This window comes from Protopterus annectens, chromosome 12.part0 (assembly GCF_019279795.1).
Source record: "Protopterus annectens isolate FY-2018-M chromosome 12.part0, PAN1.0, whole genome shotgun sequence".
Taxonomy (NCBI): Eukaryota; Metazoa; Chordata; order Ceratodontiformes; family Protopteridae; genus Protopterus; species Protopterus annectens.
In genome coordinates, this window is record NC_056746.1 from 388,229,888 (window position 1) to 388,256,181 (window position 26,294).

A 26,294-nucleotide genomic window follows, 5' to 3' on the forward strand; every position below is an offset into this window, starting at 1 on the left:
TAAAAAATGGACACATAGGTTCATAGGTAGGTACTAGGCTATCTGCCCGAAGGCATTTATAAGCCTAGCCAGAATGTGCTGGCTTTTGCTGCCCCCTTAGATTACTTCCCTGTGCCTCTGTCCAGCAGAGCCATTGAAGTGATTCTGTTTCCCATCCACTCATCAAGGTTTCTTTTGAAGTGTGTTAGCGAGGAGCTCTGCCTAATGTAGATTGGAATCTTGTTCCAAAGCATGGGAAGTCTCTAGGACAGGAATCTATCCCTCCAGCACGTCCTATTTATTGTTGTGGTGAGGGTTAGATCCCTAGAGTGTGTGGCCCGAGGGGATAAGGTTTTCTTTAGGTGGAGCGTGTCCATCAATTCTGGGTTGGACATGGCCTTGTATGTCAGGCAGAGATCACTACTGAATAGGTGGTATGCAACCGAGTACAGCTAGAGTTTCTTCAGTCGAGCTGCATAGGGCACCTGTTTGAGGCCAGTGATCCTCTTGGTGAGGTTCTTCTATGGTCTTTCCAGCTGTTGCAGGTGTCTTGTAAGGTACATCCCAAATGGGGCGTTGTACTCTATGAGGGGTCTGATGAGTGATGAGTAGAGGGGCACAATGACCTCTTTTGATCTGGATGCAAACTTTTTTGTGATTTGGTGGGCCACATAGAAGGATTTTCTAACTGCTTTGGAAATGTGATTATCAAAGGTGAGATTACTATCTACTTTGGTCACAAGATCCCTTATTATGTCTTTCGTATTTAGGGGACTGCCACCTATGTGGTAGTTTGTGGGTACTTTGTTTTTTCCAAATGGGATGACTATGCACTTTTTGGCATTTAGCTTAAGGCCATGATGTTGACACCAGGTATCTGTCTCAGTGAGACCCTTTTGGAGGATGCCTGAGTCACCCAGAGAGTCAATTATAGCCCCTAGTTTACAGTCGTCTGTGAACTTGGTCAGCCAGAGTCCTCCTGTGCTTGCCTGTACCTCTGAGAAGTATATGCTGAACAGGAGGGGTCCTAGGACTGAGCCCTGGGGAACGCCACTTGTAACTGATTTAGAGTCGGACCTAGCTCCTGCAACTCTCACCCTGTGGGTTCTGTCCATGAGCCAGTTGGCAACCCATCTTGTGCATCTTTAAAAGTGTTGCCCCACCCAGCAGTTAATAAATGTACACATCATTTCCAGTTAAATATATCATTTTTAGATTACCAATCATCTCTGTAAGCAAATTTAGACAGTTGTAGACATAAAATCGCATGAAAAAGCCACAATGTTTCTGAGTGTTGCAAGAAAAAAATGTACTCTGTGGAGTACAAAGTGTATGCCTGGCTACAACCTTGCCACCCCCCCAACCACACACACACACACACACACACACACACACACACACACACACACACACACACACACAGTCACACACACACACACACAGTCACACACACACACTCACACACACACTCGCAGACTCGCACACACGCTCACACACACACACACACACACACACACACACACACACAGTCACACACGCACACTCACACACACACACTCAAACACACACTCGCAGACTCGCACACACGCTCACACACACACACACACACACACACACACACACACACACACACACACACACACACACACACACACACACACACACACACAGGTCACACCATGATCAGTCTGCCTGCTTTCCCACTCCAATAGGTTTTCCTAGTGTAATAAAGCTTTAAGCACTTTAGAGTCAGCACATCAGTGTGATTTCAACTTAGCAAGTTAACTGAGTTCTTGCTATATAACAATTCTAATACCACTGTTACAGCTAATATTTATACAAAGTTTTACCCATCCTGAAATAGTATACTTACTACATCTTACTTTCAGTTTACAGTGGAAACTTGGAATACATGCATGCTTTAACTTCCCATGGGACTTCCATTGTCATAATCCCTCTGTCAGAGTGTTATGCCCCCACCCCCCTGAATCAAACCAATGCTCATCTGCTCTAGCTGTCTACATCTCCCCACTACAGATTCTTACATTTTAATATGCTCTTTATTTACTGAAAGCATATCATCATCCTATTATACAAGGTTGAAACAGTCAATTTTTCTCAAAATATGACCCACTTACTCTAATACAGTTATTTCAGCTGACAAAATTACAGCGCTTTCTCTAGATACAGTTCCACTTCTTTGAACTCATTTGCCTTTAACGTATGTTGCTTTCCCAATTTTTGTTTACAGTTTTATTCATAGTATCAGCAGGGTAATAAGCATACTAACATAGTGATATTTTCCTACATTAACTATACATTTCCTCTGCTTTTTGCCTCATTTGCTGGCAACATCTGTTCCTTTCCCATTATAGCTCACAGAATTATTTATAGTCTCTGCAGGATGCTAAGTAAAAACATATACTTGTTTTCTCTATCTGAGTCAGCACAGAATGTCACGGTGCCATTTCTCCCCTACCCCTTCTTTCATGTTTCATTAACAAATGATAAATAAATAAATAAATAAATAAAAAATGTTGCTGCTGCATACAATTTCCAGTCATTCTCTGACCATTTTACATTTCTTGAATAAGGACAAATCTCCCTTGATCAGCCTGCATGTCCTTATTTAGGAACCTCTTATCTCCATATCTTATATACATCTCACATCAAGTTCTGTACCACATCTTTTGACCTCATTTGCAGCTTTTGCTTCCACATTTTCAAGCATTTTCTTCATTAACCCCTCCCTGTAGAAAAATCTTTATGACAGCAAGAAAAAGTAGCTCTTAGCATATTTTTCTTGCACTGTCTGTCTCTGCACAGGTATAAAATCTGCTCTTTTTCATCTGGTCACCGCTGAGTAGTCCTGGTCTATGTATATCCCCCTTTCACTATATGTACGTTTATCCACTGGCTTCCATAATCCAGATAAGACTTTCCAGGTTTGAAAATAAACCACTACTTGACTAGGGTTACTATTTTCTACTGTAGCTGATTTCCATGCTGACCTATGAGCCCTTTCTAAACAAATATCCTTTTAGTAATTGTGTCCATTCTGTCAAACACTTCCTTATCTCTCTCTCTCTCTATATATCTGTATCTATCTATCTATATCTATCTATCTATCTATATATATATATATATATATATATATATATATATATATATATGGGTCTACTTTGGATGACCGAAACGCCAGTTCGTCGACACGCAAAACACCGAGACCAAACAACCAAAAACACACAATACCGACAACTCACAAAACCGAACACCATTACACCGACACACAAAACGTAAACTACACATTACACACAATTACATATCCACTAACCTTAACCCAAACCCTAACCCTAAGGTCCGACTCTACCGCACACTTACCCTACCCGCACCCTAACCCTAACTCACTTAACCCACCCCTAAACCTAAAGTCCGTCACTATCGCACACTTATCCTACCTGCACCCTAACCCTAACTCACTTAACCCACCCTAAAACATAAAGCCCATCACTATCGCACACTCACCCTACCCGCATCCTAACCCTAACTCACTTAACCCGCCCCTAAACTACAGTCCGTCACTATCACACACTTACCTTACCCGAACCCTAAGTCAGACACTACCGCACACTCACCTTTCCCACACCCTAACCCTAAATCCCTCACTATCGCACACTTACCTGTCCGCTTTCTAACCCTAAATCCCTCACTATCGCACACTTACCGAGTCAAGCTCACACGGTGCCCATGTCGGTCTTTCGGCTGTCGGGATTTCACCTTGTCGATCACCTTCGCTGGTTGTTTGGTCTCGTGTTTTATGTGTCGGCGAACTGGCGTTTCGGTCATCCAAAGTAGACCCATATATATATATATATATATATATATATATATATATATATATATATATATATATATATACCTATACATATACTCTTTCCAATCTCTTCCTTCCACGTCTTCCATTATTCCACTGATTCTAATATTTTTCCTCCTTGCAGCTGTCTTGATGGATAATGATCATGACTTCCAAAACTTCCATTCTTACCACTGAGACTGCCACTTTCATTTTCCAGACCTCTTTTTATTGCACAAGATTTTATAACACGTCTGAATGTACATGTACCACTTTGGTCAGCATTCACAGTCTTATCATTCTTCTCTATAATCCTCCAGTTTCTACTCCTTCTCCTAACTTCCAGGAATACGTCTAGCATGCAGTGTAACGTCACGATCTTCAGCTGTATCCCCTTCACTTGTTTCTGGGATGGATGGAATCCTTTTAATGTTCTCCACCTTCTTTTTCTTTCCTTGCTTTGTCATCCAAAAAGCACGTTCTTTTACAAATCCTTTCCTGCAGGTTCCGCTGGCAGAATTACTATATAAGCCACAAACAATATGAGTTTTGCAGTTCTGGAAGGTAGAGCAGTTGGGAGATGCAATCATAGCAGAGCTCCCAACAAACCAATGGGAGTATTGAGAAAAAAATATATGGGCTCTCATAGGATTCAATATGAAAACTGGGAAGCATACAAAGGTACAGTAAGGCAGTTAATGGTGCACTGCACCAAAGAAGCACAGAAATGGAACAAGATTGGTTGTGATCATTTATATGGGGGATTTGGAGAAGAGTAAACATTTGGGAGCCAGATGGAAGAAGTTTTTTCCAGAAAGTGCAAACTATTAAGCTGTTCATCTTGCCCGCATTTATTTTACTTTCAAATTATCCTGGTTGCTCCTCTTAAACCACTTTTTGGGAGTTTACAAAATGTAATTCTACAGTACCAATGGAAAAAGGGCAAGCCAAGGCAGCTTTTTGACAAGTTAACTCAACCATGAAACTGGGAGCCACAATTCTATATTTCTATACATGATCACACATGGATTTTAAGATGGTATGGGAAAACGTATCGTGGGCTTTGGTGAGGGAGCTTGGTAAGCACTCCATGTTTGTTTTGAGAGAATAAAGAATTTTTAAAAATATAATTAGATATGACTGATATGGTCAGAAAGAGTTTGGTGCAACAAAGACAACACTGTTTTTAGAGGGGAAGAGAAATTACTTCAGCCTGTCAGAGATGTTTTGGGGGAACCAGGGTGAGGAAAAGAATGAAGAATCAGCTCAGCAGTAGGGTTGACTTGAGAAGTTGGGAATAATTGTTGAACTTGATTATTTTTAACTGGTCTTCCTTTACGTTCTATGGTTTCTAGGTTCATAGGTACATGTTAGGCTATTGATTTGTATGGATCTTAAGAAGTCTAACCTTACATTCCCATTTTGCATACAAATAACCTAGAGACTGGCAAAACAAGGATATGTTGGGACATTTATGTTTCTATTATCCATAAGGGACAGATGTGCTAAACTGGGGTAAATTTGTGGTTACCCATCCAGTCATCCAAATTACATTTCAATAGAGTACTGTGAAATACTTTGCTTTATGTGTAGTGGAAGACGGTTCCACAGAAGTGGTATTGTGATACAAGCCTGTCTATCCAATATGTCCTATTTATTTGGCAAAGGAGATTGAGATCCCTAGTGCAGGTGTTTATGATACCACTGGACTTGTGAATGTGTAATAGGTCTAAGAGAAAAGGTGTGTTGAAGCTCTACACACCAGGTGGAGATAGCGTCTCAGTGCTCTGTATGAGGGACAAGGATTTTTGACAGTTTACATAAATATTATAATTCAGGTTTTTGATTTTTTAGTGAAAAAGCACTGTGATCATTCCAGTTGTGATAAATGTTTGGACAGGTACATACCGTAAGGAACCTTATACTCAGTGATTGGACTAATAAGTACAGTGTAACAATAACATCCCTGGATCTGGATGTAGTCCCTTGAGATATAAGCTATGCAGTAAAAAAGGACTTCCTTACAACAGTGGATACATGTTGATCAAATGATAGCTCACCATAGGTTCCCAGATTGTAACTCTGGAATCAGTTTTCAGGGTTATGTTATCAGTTCAATAGTTACAATAGGAGTCATGCTTGCCAAAGGATATGATTATACATTTCTTGGCATTTAGTGTTAGTCCATGGCTTTGACATCAGCTGTTTGTGTGAGATAGGTTGTCTTTTGAGCGAAACCTGGGGTATACTAAATGCCAAAGTGCAGGGGCCCAAGTATTGAAACCTGGGGTAAACTACTAGTGACAGTTCTTTTGGAGGTTGTATAACAACCCACCTTAACTTCTTGGGTTCTGTTTGTGAGGCAGTTTGCTAAACAATGAGTTACATGATCATTGACATTTACCTGGGAAAGTTTATCTAAGATATCCAAGTGAAATACCTTTGTGAGATCGAGGTGTGTGGTCTTCACTGTTTTGCCCTTATCCATTACTTCAGTACCTTTTCTAAGGAGAGGATTTTATTGCAAGAAAGGATTTTTTTCTTGTCTTTGGTGTCCTGTATGTGAAATTTCACTGCTAAAAGGCAAAAAAGAAAGTGAGAACTCAAGGTTAAAGATGAAAAATCTCCCAAGCATATCTAACTCACATAGGAGATGTTGAGATTAATTTGTCAAGTACCTGAATGTACTATTAATCTCATAGTTGCAGATATTCATGTGAAAGTGCCTCCATGAGTAGTTTACTCTCTACAGTATCTGTATTTGTTTTCTGTCAGGATACCAGAATTTATGCTTACACTGCAATATGAAGCATTGGTCACCTGGAATGATATCCATGAAGTGTCCAAGGCTGGAGTAATTTAAAGAGAATCTTCAGGTTCTTTTGTCTTCTATATGGGGAGACAGAATAAGACTAAACCATCAGCTGTTCTGCTTAGGGGCTTCCATGATGGATACCTGTATTGAACATGAGCAAAGACTGGAGAATGTCCTAAACACAGTGGGCAAAATGTCTGCAACAAGAAAATAAAGCAAGAATGTCTGCTAAGATCAATTGAGGCTTTAGGGATAATGTCACAAATTTACCACATAGAAGCGAGGGATATTGAGAAGATAAAAGACCTACAGATATGGGTACAAGAATTTCATGATCACAGTACATAGACTGGTTGGAAGGATAGTGTGGTGGACAATAAGTAAGAGAATTTTATAAGAAATATTTACAGAATCATAAACAAAGGCATTTGAATAAAATTATTCAAGAGGCTTGCAGTGGCTGAAAAACTTGAAATGCTTGGCTATAGTTACATTTTAAGACCATTTAGTAGTCATGTAAAATTTAAAGATCAGAACTTTTTCTTTGATATATTTAAAGCATCTGAATAGTGTTAGTAAAGATAAAAATGCTTAAATGTACAAAATATAAAACTTTGGATCAAGTTGAAATTAAACTGGTAGTAACTCCAATTTTTTTTAACAATGAAAAATACATGTAAAAGGAATAAGCAGAACACTTGTATTTAGTGAAGCACTTCCCTTCTATGCTGCAATCTTCTTCAGAGCAATTCTGAAGAAGTCTATAACCTTAACGACTGGAAGTACAAGTGCCCTGGCCTTTCTCTTTATGTATTATTTTATTTATTTGTTGTGCATCTGAGGTCTACTTCAATGCTTTGATTTTATTGGCAATGGTACAATACAATGTTATTTTTATCTTTTCTGTCATTTATTGTTGTAAGTTTGCTAATAAATTTCATATTCTAAAAGTGGCAAGCCAATCAAATGTTGAAACAAACAGAATTATGTTTTTTAAACTTAACAATGTGTGTAAACACATACTAAAAGCATTTTTGGCATATTAATGTAGACAGATTTACTTAAAAAGTATTCCAAATGACTTCTCCGTATTTAATAATAAAGGGGCTATCAGTGTTGTGAAGCAAAAATAAAATTTATAATTGTGTGTTGGCATAAAAATGATGAACACTGCAGATCAGTATATGAAAAAGCATTTATACCTTGCTTTATGGGGGGGGGGGACTAAACAGTATGGACATGTATTTGGTTGAACCTGGATGAAATAGCTGGACAACTTAAAACTGAAAAAAAAACAGAGCAGTATTATAGTAGTAATAGTACTGCAATTGACAAACTACCATGTAATAGACACTGTAACAAACTATACATAAAACTGTACACTTTGTGGTGACACCATCAAATATCTGAATGCCAGTTTAAAGAAACTGCAGTGGTTTATCGGAAGCATTTGAATCCAATACTTGTTTTGAAATTGTAGAATATTTAGGGTATATAAGAGGAATGAAATGAAATATAAAGGCATGCTTCAGTATATGGCAAGGCCCTGAATGCTAGGTGAGTGCTGTCACTTTGAAAGAGGACTTCCAGGTTAACTAATTGAAAGACATGTGCATGGCATATAGAAACACAGAAAAAGGACTGCTCTGAAAATTTGACATATGACCAACATTAAACATAAAAGAGTTAACTGAAAGTGAATTCAAATACACTTATTAATTACAGACATGCTCTATCCACAGGACCCATGGGAATTATAAACTTAAAGGTCCTCTCTAATCTCCTCGTATTGGCTAATCAAATATTCCACCTGCTACCTCCCAGGAAACCCCCCTGCAACAGTGTATGTTTTCATATAAACTAAAAAAGCTGAGTTTGTGTAACCCTTTAGTTCTGCCCTATCTGGTATGCACACTTGCCGGTCACTAGGTACCTGCCTCATTTACCCAGCTTCTAGTTGCTACTCTACCCTGACTAGATAATTTACTGATATCATTTGTACACCTACATGGTGAAATTGCCCTGCCAAAAGTAAAATTAAATGCAGATACAGGCTCAGTCAGGCAGTACTATCAAGCAGTAAAGCTTACCTGCCTCATACTACCCAACTGATAAGCACAACTGCAGCCTTGTGGTCTGAACCTGCTCCATTCCCTCACTTTGTTCACTCACTTCGCACCCCTACCCTACCCCCAATTCCCACCCACCCCCACTGCTACTGAACTTATACTTCACCATAATCACACCCACCTTTCACATACCAATCCCTTTCACAATTTGCACACACCTCCCACTTGCACTTTGAAATTCCTGTACCCAACATCTGCATCATATAGTTACACCCTCAATTTACTATGACAGGCCTAAAACAAACTCTACTACTTACCACATCCACTTCACTTCTACTTCTGTTTACACCTTCATAGCATATAATACCTCCCTACATTATATCACACACACTCCCTGGCATACCACCATCTATCAAACACCTAGTCACCCATTGCATTCTCTTGCAGCCCCAGCCCTCCTCCACACAACCATCAAAGACTATTATACCCTCAAAGTCCTCCCACAGCAAACTAAATCTCAACACACACTTAGATTCACCAAGCTCCTATTTAAGTTCTCCAGACTCTATCACTACCTATACAAACAATTAAGTCTAGCAGGAGACATACACCCCAACCGCGGTCCTAGCAGCACTCAGCTTGCACTATCCCTTCCCACTAACACTCATTCGACACTACCCCTTCCACCTCAATGAAACCTATCATACACCAAAGATCCAAATCATCCCTTCTCCTGATCAACATTAATGTAAGAAGTATTGCCAAAAAACTCATAATCTACAAGCTTTGCTATCCCACTACTCCCCAGATGTAGTAACAATAACAGAAACCTGGCTTAAACCCCACACTGATAGTAATGAGATCACACTCCCAGGCTACAACATCTTATGTAAAGACAGAACAAACAAGAAAGGGGGTGGCATAGCAATCTTATATAAAGATCACCTCTCACTACAACTCCACATCTCCTCTATCCCAAACATAGAGAATGCAGAGATTATTATAGCTAAATTAAATATTAACTCCAGCAAAAACCTTAACATTATAAGAGGATACATACCACCTGGTAACAACACTTCTAGTGTTGAAAACCTATTACATTGGTGCTCCAATCAGATCCCCCAAGAGATCATCATCATGGGAGACTTCAATAGTGATTGGCTCCAATGCTCCTCACAAAGTCCAACTATTCACATGAACCCTTATGGGTTCACCCAAACCATCACACCTCCCACTAGAACCGACAAGGTCACCAAATGAAAGTCTTTACTAGATTGGATTCACATAAACACACCCCACCTTGCATCCAACTCAGGCCATCTCCCTGATAACCTGAGTGTCCATAGTCCCACATTTCTCCTTCATGATCATATCCACCCAGCACACCCAACCATCTACCGTACAACCAGGAATAAAAAATATTTTAATCCTGACAACTTTATCTCTACCCTACAAAACTGCCACTGGGAATACCTCAAACACGTATCTCTAGATGAGGCAGTACTATCTTTCAACAACACCGTTCTTGATATTCTCAACACAAATGCACCACCAAGACATGTTAGAGTCAAAGCTAACTACACCCCCTGGCAAACCAAAGAAACCAGATCCCTACTGAAAGCCAGAGATAAAGCCTGGTCACTACCATAACAACAAATCTAATACCACTAAAAAAACCTTCCTTCAACTTTGAAACAAAGCCAATAAACAAGTGAAAATAGACAAATCCAAATATTACCTAAGTATCCAAAACAAGCACCAAAAAAATCCACAACAGTTCTGGGCCTCAGTTAAAAACCTATTACAACCAGGTAATATTGCTACTCCCACTCCAAAAACAATTAACAGTATTGATAGTATAGCTACCCAATTCAACAACGTCTTCACAGAAACCATTCTAAATTTAGCCAGCAAACAATCTAACACCAATACCCCCCCAGAATCAATCAATAGTTCACCCTCAAAGATACCTCCACCCAATTTAAATTACACCCAATATCCACCAGCTACATCAAAAAGCACCTGAAAAAACTAAAACCTAGAACATTAGCAGCCAACAGCCATCTAACTGACTATCTTAAAATTGCAGCAGAAGCCATCTCCAGTCCTATAGCTATACTCATTAACAGGTCATTAGCTGAAGCACATGTACCCTATATCTGTAAAATATCACACATAATTCCCCTCCATAAAGGCGGGACCTCATATGAACTTACTAACTACCACCCCATTGCCATTCTTTCTCCCTTATCCAAGATCCTAGAAACAATAGTACACACTCATCTCATGAAATACCTCAGCTCACATAACCTACTATCTAGTACCCAGCATGGCTTTCGTCCAACACATAGCACAACAACTGCCCTACTGACCTTTACCAACAAAGTTAACCAACTTAGGAATAACTCCCAATTTGTATCAGCCTTATTCCTAGACGTGTCAAATGCCTTTGATGTGGTCAACCACCACAAACTCATTAATGTCCTTTCCTCCCTAAACATTAATATCACAACTCTTAACTTGTTCCAAAGCTACCTAGCAGATAGGCAATGAGCTGTTTGTTGGTAACAAACCCTCTCTCACACCCTACGAGTCACAATCGGAGTCCCACAAGGCTCCATCCTTGGACCACTCCTATTCTCATTCTTTACCAACCAGCTACACGCTGCTACCCCAAGGCCAGCATAAATCAATATGCTGATGACTCAACCCTTATCTGTGCAGCCCCATCCCGTACAGCTCTCCAAACCCTTACCCAAGACGACTTCCTATCAGTAGAAACTGGCTAACCAACTCCCACCTCCTAATCTTCTGCCCACTAGGACTGCAACCCCCCAACCTTCAACATTTACTCTAAAAATAACACCATTGTAACTCCAACTACCCACACCAAACTACTTGGGATAGTAATTGACAACAATCTCAAATTTGACCTCCATATAAACCAAACCATCAAAAAAGTCCTCAAAAACCTAGGCCACCTGTACAGGAATGCCCAATTTCTAACAACTTCTACAAGAATCACCATGGCCAGAACCCACTTGCTGTCTACACTTCTATATGCATCCCCTAACCTTATCAACCTATGTAAATCAGACCTTAACAAATTAGAAGCCTGCTATAATAGAATATCCAAATTTGCCACAAAATCACCATACAGGTCACATCACTGCTAATCCCTCAAACAGCTCAGTTGGCTTGAACTCCCACAACACCTACACTTTAACCAGTTAAGCTTAGCCGACCAAATTCTATACCACCCAAACAAAACTCCACCCCTCAGTCATCTAATCCAGCCATAGTCTGCTCCTCGATCCCTCCCCTCTGATGATAAATACTTACTACAAGTTACTAGAGCAAAGAACTCAGCTGGAGAAGGGCTTTTCTCCAACTATACTGCTAAACTATGGAACACCCTACCAACTACTCTTGCCTCAATTTCCTCATCAAAACACTTCAAATCATTCTTGAAAAATCACCTAACAAACTCCTGGCTCCCCCAGAATAAACCTCGCCTAAATTCGAGCCTCACTTTCTACACCCTTGTATAACTTAATATGGTCTTTCTCTAAACTAATATTAAACATTGTACCTTCATGACAGCAAAAAAGATACACTTTCTCTGTATGTAAGTATGTAAGTATGTAAGTATGTAAGTATGTAAGTATGTATTGTAAATACTACTTATGAGCTTCATTACTACTGTAATCACAACAAAATATCCTGTTGAAATAACTCATATTCAATTACTTATCGACTTGTCAATTCACATTGAATACTTGTCTGAATTGGGATTTTGTGTATAAGCCAATGTATATGCCAACGAATACTTGTCTGAATTGTGGATTTGTGTAATTGTCATTGTATTACTTGGAGCTGTTTTCCCCAGGCTTCCACTGGAAATGGGCACAAGCCCAGCTGGACTTTCCCGGTAAACAAATGTAAAATAAAATTAAATAAAATAAAATTAATTACTATCAACTCTGAAAGCTTAACATGTTTTTGATGTAGCAGAACATTATACAAAAGTTGATACATATTTGTTTATAATAAAAAAACTGTAGAACATCCAATAAGAAAAACTATCTTGAGAGACTGCAAATGAAATGATAATGGCTAAGACAGGCTCAAGGTGAGAAACATGGAAAGATGTTGTACAGAGACATAAATATGGGAAATGACAGTCATATGACCTACAGTCAAACAAAGGTGAGTCAGGTGATCTGATGTGGTTAGAGCAATGCACATTAAATCAAACTGATTGTGACATTATTTGAAAACCTCCAAAAGTGTCAGGATTAAAGGTTAACACAGTATTGGATGTATAAACTGTATTATGATTTTGTTCTGTTATAAAAACTTGTATTCGATTGTACCTCTGCATAAGTCTGAAGTGTTGCTAAAAACCTATGCATGGAAGAAATTATTGCAAATGGGAGAAATAAAATTGCCTTTAATGTATAAAGGTGAAATGCAGAAACTTGAGCTTGCATTTATGTGAAACAGTGTTTGCTTTGTTTGAGAGAGAATGGATAAGGAAATTGAACTGAACTGCTCTGTCAAGAAGCTGTTGATGATATCCAGGTACAGTAATAACCTTGTCATATCTGGGAAATTGACCAGTGACATATCTCTTATAGATTACTGTCAAGGAAATGAAAACATTGAGGGGCTTAAAAGTAAAGAATGAACTGGAAAAAGTTTTGTCCCAAATTCAGCAATATTAGAGCGGTAATTTATGCTGTTAGACCCAGAGTAGAAATGGAATTCCAGAAGCTAAAAAATGCTGGAGTATTGCCTAAATTTAAGTGGACTGAACTGTGTCCACCTATATTGCCAATGTTAAACAGAGGTAAAGCAAGCAAGCAAGATGTGTTCTCGTCTTTTGAGATTTCATCTACTATCTACTGCTAAACAGCAAAGATGTTTTCACACAACTCAATCTGAGAGTGTAGGTCACAAAACTATTTACCCTTCTTAAGCATGTAAATCAAGAAAATCTCATTAGCTATAAAAGCAACGTTGGACTCTTGTTCACCATTTTGGTTTGTTCACATTATGCCTGCAATTCAAGTTTCTTTCTCACTCTTAATCTCTTTAAACTGCTTCTCTCTACCATCTTTTCCTTTTGTGGCCTTCTCACTAATTTGCCACAAAAAAAGAAATCTGACAAGTTTTCTCCTTTTTAACCTTTTTAGCTTTTTAATTTTTCATAAGTTTGATTTACTCATTCTTCCTCCATTAAGAGTATAATTTTGCAAATGATATATGAGGGGGTGGTAAAAAGTTCTAATCCCAACCAAGAAAGGAATGACATGGAGCCATGAAACTCACAAGTTATTCAACATATCCTCTCCGAAATGCAATGCACTTGGCACATCGTGTCTGAAGTTTCTGCAACCCTGCCAAAATAAAGTCTGAAGTCTGGTCACGGAAATATTGCTCCTCTGCTGCAATCACCTCCGAATCACTCGAAAATTGCCACCCTTTCCTTTCAAATTCTTTTTAAGGTTTGAAAATGGGAAATAGTCAGATGGAGCAAGATCCGGTGAGTAGGGTAGATGGTCTATGCACTCAAACCCCAGTTTTGTCAAAACATCCATAGTTTTGCTAGCCTTGTGAAAAGGTGTATTGTCTTACAAAACGAGAACTCCTTCCCGCAGCTTCCCTCTCCATTTTTTTCTTTCAATGTATCCTTTAATAGGCATAACAAGTTACAGTAATATTCAGCTTTAGCTGTTTGGCCCCTTGGAAGATAGTCAGTCCTTACAACACCTTCTTGATCCCAAAACACTGTGGCCATGACCTTTCCTGCTGACATTTGGGTCTTGAACTTCTTTGGTCTTGGTGAACCTGAGTGCCACTATTGCATGGACTGTTTTGTCTCAGGATCATAGTGATGTAATCATGTTTCATGAACAGTAACTAGTCATTCCAAAAAAATGGCAACAGCTCAACAGAAATTCTACAAAATCAACTTGAAAGAGCCCACTCAATGTCTTTTCTTGTCAGCATTCAAGCATTTGGACACCCACTTGGCTGACAGCTTCTGCATACCGAGCTGCTCATGGATTATAAACCCAACACATTCCCTAGATATCTGTAGTGTCTCAGCAATTGCTTTAGCTGATGGTCAGTGATATGCCAAAATGAGGTCATGGACATGGTTAGCAGTTTCAGGAGCTGACACTGAGGCCTCCCAGACCTTGCTGCATCTTCAGTCTCAGTCTCCACACTGAAACAGCACAGTTGAGTAAGAAGGGCACTTGTCACTCAATGTTTGCATTGTACAATCATGGATTTCCTTTGGAGTTTTTTCTGCAGGAAGAGGAACTTCTTGACTGCTGGAAGTTCCACACTTGAAAATTCCAGACTTTTCATTAATATGGTTCAATCAATGATCTGAAGGAATGTCAAAACATAGCATTACAATTCTGCAAATTGATACTTTACAAGAATAAATAACCTTCTTTTCAGCTACAGAGGCAAAATAACACTCAGAATTTAGAAAGTGGGTCAGGTTTAGAACTTTTCAGCACTCCCTTGTAAAATATAGCTCTCAACCTTCCATTTCTAAAATGTGTTGCAGTACCTCAGACTAGTTTGGGACACAGAAGTTTTAAGACTCAAAATGAAGAATGTTCCTAATAATGAGGTACAGTCAGGGTTGCCAGATTTCCAGCCCCCCAGGTAGGGACAAAAAAAAAAAAAGAAGGTCTCTCTCACGGCAAGTGAAGACCAAAAAAAAAAAAAAAAGGTCTTTGTCTTTCACGGCAAGTGAAGACCAAAAAAAAGGTCTTAATGCGGAACACAGTTCCACTATCTCAGTAGCTCTGCACTAAACATGGAGCTTCTCGTGTTTAATGCATTGCAGTTCCGCATTCAACACAAGTAGCTTTGTCTTTAGTGATTTTTGATTGGCCCGTATACCGGAATATGGGCCAATCAAAAATCGCTAAACACGGAGCTTCTCGTGTTTAATGCAGAACACAAGAAGCTCCGTGTTTAGCAATTTTTGATTGGCACGTATGCCAGGTATACGGGACAATCAAAAAAAAAAAAAAAAACAAACAAAGCAGAGGCTGGCCAGGATTCAAACCGGCAGGGCGGGACTCAGGATCAGGCTGCTGATCTTGGGACAGTCCCCCCCAAATAGTGACGTCTGGCAACCTTGGGTACAGTTCACAGGTATACAGTAAAATGAAACTTTCTGATTGTAGTCTCTTAGTAAGTTTTCCATTTTCTGCAGACTTGCCTTTAGGAAAACAACAGTGCACCTCTGGGCTTTAGTCTGGGCATCATTTTCAACCTGCAGGCCCAGACATTTTGAATGTATACTCTGTATTGTGGTCTACAGTCCTTGAATTCTTCTGCAGGTCATTTATTTCTTCCCATTTTTTTTCTGGAATGAATGCTTACAGTCTGGATATACTGCCTGACATCTATCTACCTCTTGACAGCAAAAATGCAGACAAATTAAATCTAACTCAGTGTCAGTATTCTCTGTGTTTTTGATTTTCATTCTACAGCTCAAACCTAAGTTTAGAATTTCCTGACGTCAGTGCACCAAACTGCCCAATGTATCAAACAATTGCTTGAATTAGGGTTTCATTGAGTTGCATTACATTCAGTAAGTCGTCAGCTTCATTGTCATAGCCTAGTTACTACATTTTGGCTAGACTGCTGGCAGCTTACCTGCAGAAGCTCAAGAGCCTATGCATCCTTCTTATTGTATGAAGGCACATAATCACAGTTAATGCTGGTACCTCCATCAGACTCTTACAGCTGTGTTAAACTTCTGCATTTTCAAATAAGCAATGTCTTTTGGCATAGACCATAGCCACTCAAAGGTTTGATTTAATAGCTGTGGCTATGAATTTGAGTGCCTTTTTTCTGTTATCTTCATTTATATTCTTGATAGCCTCTGTTTTCTTCTCATTTGCCCTCTTACTCATCAGCGTGCATGCACATAAATGCTCAGGTTTACTATCATAAATTCGAAAGTAAAAATAAATGATGTCTTTATTTTCGAATTTATGCATCGAAAATGAACATTTTCGAATAATAGTAAACTTGAAAACAAGGGTGTATTGTCGAAAATGTCGCTTGCAACATTTACGGCGATACACAGCACGCCCACCCTTCCCATAATTACCTACCTACCTAACCAACCCCCACACCCCCCCCTAACTTAATATTCCAACTCCGAGATCACACTACAGTGAGGAAAGGGATGCATTTCCCTAACCGCACTGTACCGCGATCCCCTCCCATGACCGAAAGTTAGAATTGCGAATGCACAGTTCATTTGCAATGCAAACCTTCGCTCATGTCACCTGCCGTAATATGAAGTATTCGAACATCTGATGTTCGAATACTTCATAGCCGTGCAAATGCACGTCGACATAATGATAGCAAACCAAATGCTCATGCTCCAGAAATATGATCCTATACAAGTAAATATTTCCTCTGATAGTGATCTCAGATAACTGAATGAGAACCTTTGCATTTTCTTGTCTGTCAGTTTCTCTTCTGCTCTACCAAATGGGCAAATGTTTTTTCAGGAGCACATCACTTAGTTGAGATTAGTAACCACAATAATTAAGGTGACGTATTTGTTTATATGTATATAAGGTATAGTAGAGCAGATTGTTATTATTCTATAGGTTGATGTTATATCGCTAGTATTATTCGCGGTTGTAAAATAATATACAAGAGAACTGCTATATTATAAAAGTTCTTGGACTAACTCATAATATAAGCATATCCTCGTAGTAACACAAAATTGTAATTCTAACTAATTTGAATGTTAATTAGTAAAGTATGCAATAAGTATTATTACTTGCTTATGGTATGCATTCTGCAACATCAACTGTACCACATGTATATGTCTTGTTTATCTTCTTCTGCATATTTGGTGAAAAAATATTTAATAAAAAGAAATTTGATAAAAAAGGAGCCTTGCTATGAGCCGTCTGCCCAGCTCCCACTGGGATGGTGTTTCATTTTGTACTTTGCTATGAGGCCTGTGTTCAGCCGTCAGATTTTTATACTTAGCAGTTTATTAATTCATTAGCCAGCTGTTTTTATTTTTTCTGTTCCTGCAGCATACTAGAGGTATTTTCGTTACTTTTAACCTTATCTTCCAAATCTTGTATCGGCTGATTGTGTACCTTTAACACAATGTCTTTAAGATTCTTTCATGCTTTACATCCTTTTCTTCAAGAGCCCTTTCTAGTGCTTCAAGGAGGAATGCAGCTTGTGAGCTGTATTTTCAGTTTTAGATTTTTTTCCCTGTACAAACTAGGTCAAACCTATATGAGCTATTCTCAGGAAAGTGACTTCTTTGGCCACTTGCATGATGAGCTAAAGCTTTTTCATAACTGTTTAAGTGTGTAGCTTGCAGATGTTTACTTGATGGTCAGATTGAGAACAGTGTTACTAATAGCCTGCAGGTTCTAGAGCAACTCAGCTTTATCATTCTGTTAAGAATGAGATACCAGCTCTGGGTCTCAGACAGACTTTGCTTCTGCTGTTCAAGCTCAGGGAACAGACTTCTTTACTTTTCTTCAAGCATGTGTACAGTTTTCCCAACTCTAATATGTCTTTCCTATGTCTGCAACATGCACAGTCCAGTTCCTTTAGGCCTAACTTAGTCCTTAGTGGCCTTTTTGGACTCTGGTTGCAGCTGCAGTTCTTTGAATTTAGCAACTGCAAATTTTGCTTCTCCTTTGTCTTGTCAGTTTATTCTAGGATAAAAATCTATCACAGCTAAATAGACACAAATGCCTGTAAGTTCATAGTCTCTCTAGCCAAAGATCACAAGTGGCTGATAGTGCACAGTTACTCCACTCAACAAGTGGCTGATTGTGCACATGCTTCTCCACACGAGGTTCACAAGTACTTGTTAATGCACACCTATACTACAATAACTTGAAGTGCTACTACTTTCCACATGAATAATGCCTGAGGCTTTTTTTTTTTCAAATGCTCACACAATGCACATTTCTATAAAATCACTAAAACATGATTTTTTTTCTTCTGTTGTAGGGGACAAGCTGCTCTAAACCACCTTACTTATATAAACTAAGTCCTCAGACATGCAGGCCTCATGGAAAAGAGAAAACACCATTAAAACCTGTCTCATATTACTGCAGTTTTTCAACATGAAAAACACATTCTGTCTGGTGATGCTTGAGTTAGGATGTCTCAGGCATGCTTTCTAAGGGATCTACATTTGAACAGATGTAGATGTCCTGTTAATCAGTTTCTTCACATAAAGTTTACAAACGTGTAAAGATCTACAATTTTTTTCACAGTGAGGCTGGGGTAGCTCAGTGACAGGTCACAACTGCCTGCATAGGCTGAGGGAGCTCAGTGACAGGTCACAACTGCCTGCATAGGCTGAGGGAGCTCAGTGACAGGTCACAACTGCCTGCATAGGCTGAGGGAGCTCAGTGACAGGTCACAACTGCCTGCATAGGATGGGGTAGCTCAGTGACAAGTCACAACTGCCTGCATAGGCTGGCGTAGCTCAGTGACAGGTCACAACTGCCTGCATTCTTCTATAACCTGAAGAAAAGGTGCCATACAGAGCAGTTTTACAGTCACTTGTTATGCAATTTATGGTGAGCAAATAAATAAAAAACTTCCTATATAAATCTATAGGTATTCATTATATCACATTTAACTGAAAACCAAAAGGATAATAGTTCAAAAGATCCATCCCAAAATACTAAAAGTGAAATAATCAGCAACAACAAAATTAACACAGCATACCCCCCCATATTCCCTGATAGAGAGATAGATAGATAGATAGATAGATAGATAGATAGATAGATAGATAAAAAGATAGATAAACATACAGATGATAGATATCATCTCTGAGATTGCACAACAGTGGAAAAGGGCAAATTCTTATTGCTTGCTATATGACTTCCCACACACTAATGCCAGCATTCTGTGATAATATGACTATTCAATTGCTTATGCTGGCATTTACAACATTTGACAGTCTGAATACTTGACTAACTGTCCAGATTTTTCCCTCAAATATTTTGCCTGTACCTCATAAAATTTGCAATTTTCTGGCAAATCATTGTGGATTGAAGTCATTAAATAATGACAGACATTTCAGTTTCAGACTTCAAATCCTTCAGAAAATGTATGCCAACTTGAAAACTGTTATTCTAGTAACTTTGTAACTTTATAAGAATGATATTTAAAATTTATCCCTGATTTTGGGCCTTTGCCTCCCCAACAATTATTTTTGGCTTTGCCCAGATTTCTTGTGCTTAGAGGTTAAGAGGCATGCACCCACATGTTCATATGCCTAGATGGCTAAACAAAGAAATGAATCACTAAACAGATAGTGAATCCTCGCATGTACTGAAGCAGACCTGAACCAATATGCATGTCTTCAACAGAATGGTTATAAGCAGAATTCTTATCGCTTTTAAACTTTTTTCTTTCTTATTCTTGAAATGTTTAGGTAATAGGTACAATGTGTCTAAACAAGAGTTAGGGTTGATTAGGAAAAGGTTAAACATTATCCAGTTTAAGAATTTGTATTGAGTGAAAGCAGTTTTCCACCAGATTTACAGATGCCAGCTAGTTGTTAAGACCATTTAAAATACTACTGATAGTGAATTTAGACATAAATTCCCCGAGTTCTAGAGCCATCTTACAGTGTCAGAGTGAGGTATTCATTACTTTCTTCAAGCTAAACATTGCCATCTGCTGGTCATATGGAGTAAGTAGTCAATATCTGCTAAGAATGAAGCTTTCCTTGGGCAAACGTCATTCTTTGAAATAGTTTAATAGTTTAGAAATGACTTAATATTCATTTTGATGTCTTCAAACACAAATGTGTAACCCTTACCAAAATACAAAGGAGTACCATTAACCCACCAGTAACAGTATGTCTTATAATTGAAATCTTAGCCTGCTATTAATTCATTTTGTTTGTATTCATGAAATCTTCATGAATAAAACAATCTCTATTAAATGTGTAAAATAATCTGCAATAAGATGTTGAATAAAATAAGTAAAACTTAAAACAGAATGTGATGTATCCCCCAATAGCTGTACCCCTAAGCTGCAAATAACATTTGCCTGAATTGAAAAAAAAAGCATTATTTTACACCAATTTAAGTAATTCCTATAAAGTACTGAAAACTCCTATGTATAAATTTGTGAAAATTCCAAGTAGTATTTCAAAATTTCTATCCCATATTTATGTGATATTGAAATATCCAAGGCTATAACATCCAACAAATCCACATGGTATTCAAATGTATATAAATGTCCTCCAAACTTACCAAAAAGACTGTAGCATCCTTAATATAGGAAGAAATGTTTAAGTAAAGGTTTTAAACAAAATTAAATAAAAAGAAAGAAAGAAATAGGTCCTGTTAAGGAGCCTATACCACCAACAACAGGGCATCCTGGAATATGTTTCTGCAATTTGTGTACTTTTAGAACAAGGTAAAAATATAGCCTTGCTGGGTCTTCTACTGTCAAACAGCATTGCAAATAAGATGTTATAACTGTTTTATCTACCCAGCTAGATAGACTTTTATCTATTCCTACCTTAAAATGCCCAGTAGGATCCAGACTTAAATGGTGTTAATACTGTGGCTGAGGAAATTGTCATTTAACTTCTTTACTATATTCAACTCAATCCCCCAAAAATACTACCCCTGTCTTATCAGCATTAGTTTTAATAATATTTTTATTCTACTCTTGTCTTAAAGCTTGCCTTTCATCTATGTTTAAATTATAATTCTTAAAAATCAATTTCTGTTGTGCAACTGATTCATGTAATACATGTTGTTCAAATAACTGAACAGATGGATGATAGGGAGTTAAAATCTGATTTTTTAAAAATAAAACTTTCTGAATGGCTGTACCCTGAATCTCCTGGGGAACAAGAATGAAACCAATATTTCAAATTCAGTCGATGTGAAAAAGATCTTAACTCTGGCACTGCAGTTGACAAAGGAACATAAAATGTATGTACAAAATGTAAGCCTTTATTCAAAAGAGAAAGCTGATGCTCTATTAAAGCATATGAGGAAATGTTAACCACCAAATTATCATAATCACTTGGTAAATTTAAATGTCCATCTATTTATTTTTGAGATGCATCATTTGAGCAATTGGTTCTTTGATGTTTTCTATGTTTTCGGCCTCTTCTTCTACGGAAAGAGGTGGTTGTACTTCACAATTATCTCCTTTACTCACTGTGGACACCTCTGCATGCTCACTGTCAGTGTTTGCATAAGAAGAAAAATCTGTAGTAGAGCCAGAACCAGATCCATTACTGGATACTGGCTGCATTTTCTCTGTGGTTTAAGGTACCTCTGCCTTTAACTGCAGCTGAACTAAAGGCCTGTCTGCTGCATCTTTAACAAAACGGGGTTTTATTTTTACAAACATTAACATCCCTTTGCAACTTTCTCCATTTGCACTGCTCCCATTTTGACTCATGCATTTTAACTATGGTCTTATAAGTATCCATAAGTTGGCCAAGCAGCAGATTAGTGGAAAAAGAACTGACAGTCTCTAAACAATCTTCTGTTCATTTTTGTAAAGAGGGCAAAAAAACCTTCATAGTATTCAACAAGCATTTCCACTAAAAGCAGAGAACAAGCCTTTATGGATTTAATGGCTTTTTCTAAGAAGATACTTTCTGTTATATGACATTGTAAGAGTTTGAGGCATTGCTATTATAAGAATATGGATCCATCAGGTTTGAGAGTTTTTTTTGGAACCAGATATTTATCAGTTGTCTGCTTTTTGTGGAAACATTTGTTGAATACCTATAAAGTTCTTTTACCCTCTGTTGACAAAAACTGATAACACAACTAAGCTAGGCAATATGAAAAAAATGCAAATGCAGTTACACTGATGTCCTTCAGCAATGGAAATAAATGCTTGTAAAGATTTTTAGAAATTCTGGCTGTGTAATTCTTCCTTACTTCATTACTACTTCCTCTATTATGGAAAATCATATTTAACTTCATTACATAAAGGTGTTAACCTCAGCAAAACTATTTAACTAGGCCCACTGCTTTAATATCTCAGTTTTCTAAAGTATTAGGGACTCAATGGCCTACCCAGTATCCATAATCATAAACATATCCATTAAGGAAGACTATGTCCGTACCATATGGAAAAAGGTCTTCATCCCTCCTCTCCATAATGGTGGCTCCTCCACAGATATGTCTAACTTTAGGCCTATTGCTATTCTTCATCCTGAAATTCTACAGAAATGCATTCATAAACAATTTCTTCAATACCTACTTGACAATGATCTCCTTTCTCCTACCCAGCATGGATTTAGACCTGCACACAGTACTACCACTGCATAGTTACCTTCACTGATACCATAAACAAAGCATTTGACAGAGGTAACATTGTTTCTTCCCTACCGTCAGATTTCTCTAAAGCCTTTGACACTGTCTCCCACCTTAAATCCTTATCCCATCTCTCCCTTTTAGGCCTATCAGATTCTACTCTGCTATGGTTCACAAGTTATCTCTCTAACAGACATCAATCAGTCAGATGGAATACCAGTTTCTCTACTTATTTACCAGTAAGCACTGGGGTACCCCAAGGCTTTATTCTGGGCCCACTCCTCTTCAACATTTTTATCAATCACCTTCATAACTACAGTAAACAGGCAACCCTTATTCAATATGCCAAGGACTCTACTTTAGTTTGCTCCATTGATAATCTTACCCAACTACAACATATAACTTAAGATGCATTCAGCGTCATTGAGTCCTGGCTCTCTAACAACCATGTCCTACTGAATCCCAAAAAAACAAACTCCTGCAATTTCTACCAAAACAATTAACTACTAACAACTCTAACTTCACATTTTCTTCACTCAACAATACTACAATTGATGTTGTTTCACATAAACTGTTAGGAGTTACAATCAACAACTATCTCAAGTCTGGCCTGCATATCAATAACATAAAAGACCAATCAAAAACTGGGCATGCTGTATAGGGTTAAAAACTTTATCACTAACCCCACAAAAGACCCTCATTTCCTACCACTGCTCTGATCTCAAAACCCTTCACTAGCTGGAACTACCCTACCTACTGACTTTTAACCAATTAATTCCCACACACAAAATATTGTACAACCCCTCATTCTCTCAATCTACCTCAACACTACTCCAACATTACGTTCCCACATGTGACTTACATTCCGCATAAAAACATCTTCTATCAATCTACAAACCCCAATGATCTAATGGTGGTACCTGTACTCACACTATCTTTCCCAAACCTGGAATAGCCTTCCTGAATCAATCAGATTAATTCCTCTCCAATACTCCTTAAAATCTCGACTAAAAGAACACCTGTCCAATACCTGGATCTGCCCCTGCTCCCTTCCATCTTAGGGTTCAACTCTAACCTCACTACTCCAAACCTTTATTAACACAACTGACTACTACTTGGTCTCTCATCTCTGCATTCCCCACTCTACCATCTTATTTCTTTCTTTTTCCCGCAGCTGTCCTCTTGACACACTGTACCCACTCTTCTGACTATCCCTCCTTTAATATAGCACAACTATCACTACTATAGTGTAAGTACTACTGAAAAGATGGAGACCGATCGCTTGCATATAGTGTATTATAACCTTATTGTGAAACATCTTTGGCGTGATATCTACAGATGTATTATCATTTGGGCAGTGACTGTCTTTGTAATCAGTCTAATCTTGTAACATTCTCATTTTGTCCTGGAGCTTTTCTCCCCAGGCCTCTGCTGAAAATGTCTCTATACCCAGTCAGGCGTTCCCTGTAAACAAATGTCAAATAAATAAATATACATAATCCTAGGACATCTAATATCAAGCAACTTATTCCCAGCACAACATGGTCTCTGCCCAGACCACAGTGCAGAAACTGCATTATTAGCCTTCCTGAACCTATTAAAATAGCAAATAAACCATTGTCATCTAGGAACCTCCATATTCCTGGATATATCAAAAAGATTTACTACAGCTCTGACATCAGCTACTCCTGATAAGATTACCTGCACGTATGGTAATAGCATAAGGTGGTTCCATACCTACCTCACTACCAGGAAACAGTCTATAAAGTAGCAAGACCATACTGATCTTATGAAACAATACCAACAGAGATTCTGCAAAGATCAAGTAAAGTATGTGCACAGCTCAATCTATTTATTAAGGGCATACATCATGTTACCTCCCTGTTTCAATATGTAAAAAATCCAGGTCTATATTAGAAGAGCAAAGTGATGAAAGAGTGGCTCTTTCATCGACACATCAAACCCGAAGTCTGAAAACAGCGAAGTTGCAGAACAGTAATTTGTTTTCCCAGGGAAAAAATCGCTGGGCTATTCTTGGGTCTTTGCTGTTTTCTCCACTGTAGTACGATCATAGAGTTGGTATATTTAAGTATATTTATTCTGTCTTTATATATATATATATATATATATATATATATATATATATATTTTTTTTTTTTTTTTTTTTTTTTTTGGAACAGTGATTTTTTTTTTCCCCTGGGAAAAAAAAAATCACTGTTCTGTAACTTCGCTGTTTTCAGACTTTGGGTTATATGTGTTGATGAAAGAGCGTTCGCTCTTTCATCATTTCATTCTTCTAATATATACCCAACAATCCTATGTTTAGCCAACAACATAGGCTGCCTGCAATCAGTACATTGCACTGAACAATGCGTAAGCAAAATCAACTATTGCTAAATGTAAAGAAAAGAAAGTTAGTTTTCTGTTCTGAATAACTTCAAGGCTCATATTACAAAACCACAGTACTGCAAAACATCAGCACAAATCCAAGTTATGAAAACTGAAATGACAGGATTTAGCATAAACAAACTGAAATGTTACCAACAGTTAGATCATACAATACAAAAATCAACTGCATTGGATCCCCCTTCTTACCACTCTAATTAGTGAAATGAATCGCCATTGCCAAAGAGCATCTTCCACCCACCGAACACTTGATGATAGGTAGGTAAACACTAGCATATTTATCTGCAGACTATTACAATCCAAGCCAAGCATTACAGGTCACAATTAAACCCTGTACCTTGTATCTGGGAGGTAAAGATTTTAGCCATTATACCAACCCCACCCTCAAAATCTGGATTCAAACTGTACATTAGATTTGCTTTTTCTCAGAACTGACTGCATTAACACATTGAGTCACAGGAAAGTTAGACATTGGTGTTGTCCATTTGATAGCAAATTCTTGTTAATGAATGGCAATCTTCCACCTTCCAGTATAAAAAAAATGGAATGCTCATTCTCCTGGGGCACCCATTCTCACCTCGCAACAGCTGATTTTATGAATTGTGAAGTTAATTCTTCCCAGTCTCAGCTATTAATACAGAAATACAGATCACTGTCATACACTTTTCATGTTACCAGGTTACCATAGTCATGTGATGCTATAACACAATGCTGGGGTACCTTGCAGTATGAAAAGTGTATAAAGGCATCAAACAAGTGCTCGGAGGGATGGCAGCTATCCAGCCTCCTCCACATACAATAAAATTCTGTGC

General features: G+C 38.2%; 1 pseudogene; it reads left to right on the forward strand.

Moving 5' to 3' along the window:
* Positions 1-14,234: 14,234 nt before the first annotated feature.
* The window catches only part of LOC122816169, a 33,591-nt pseudogene continuing 21,531 nt past the window's right edge, over positions 14,235-26,294 (forward strand).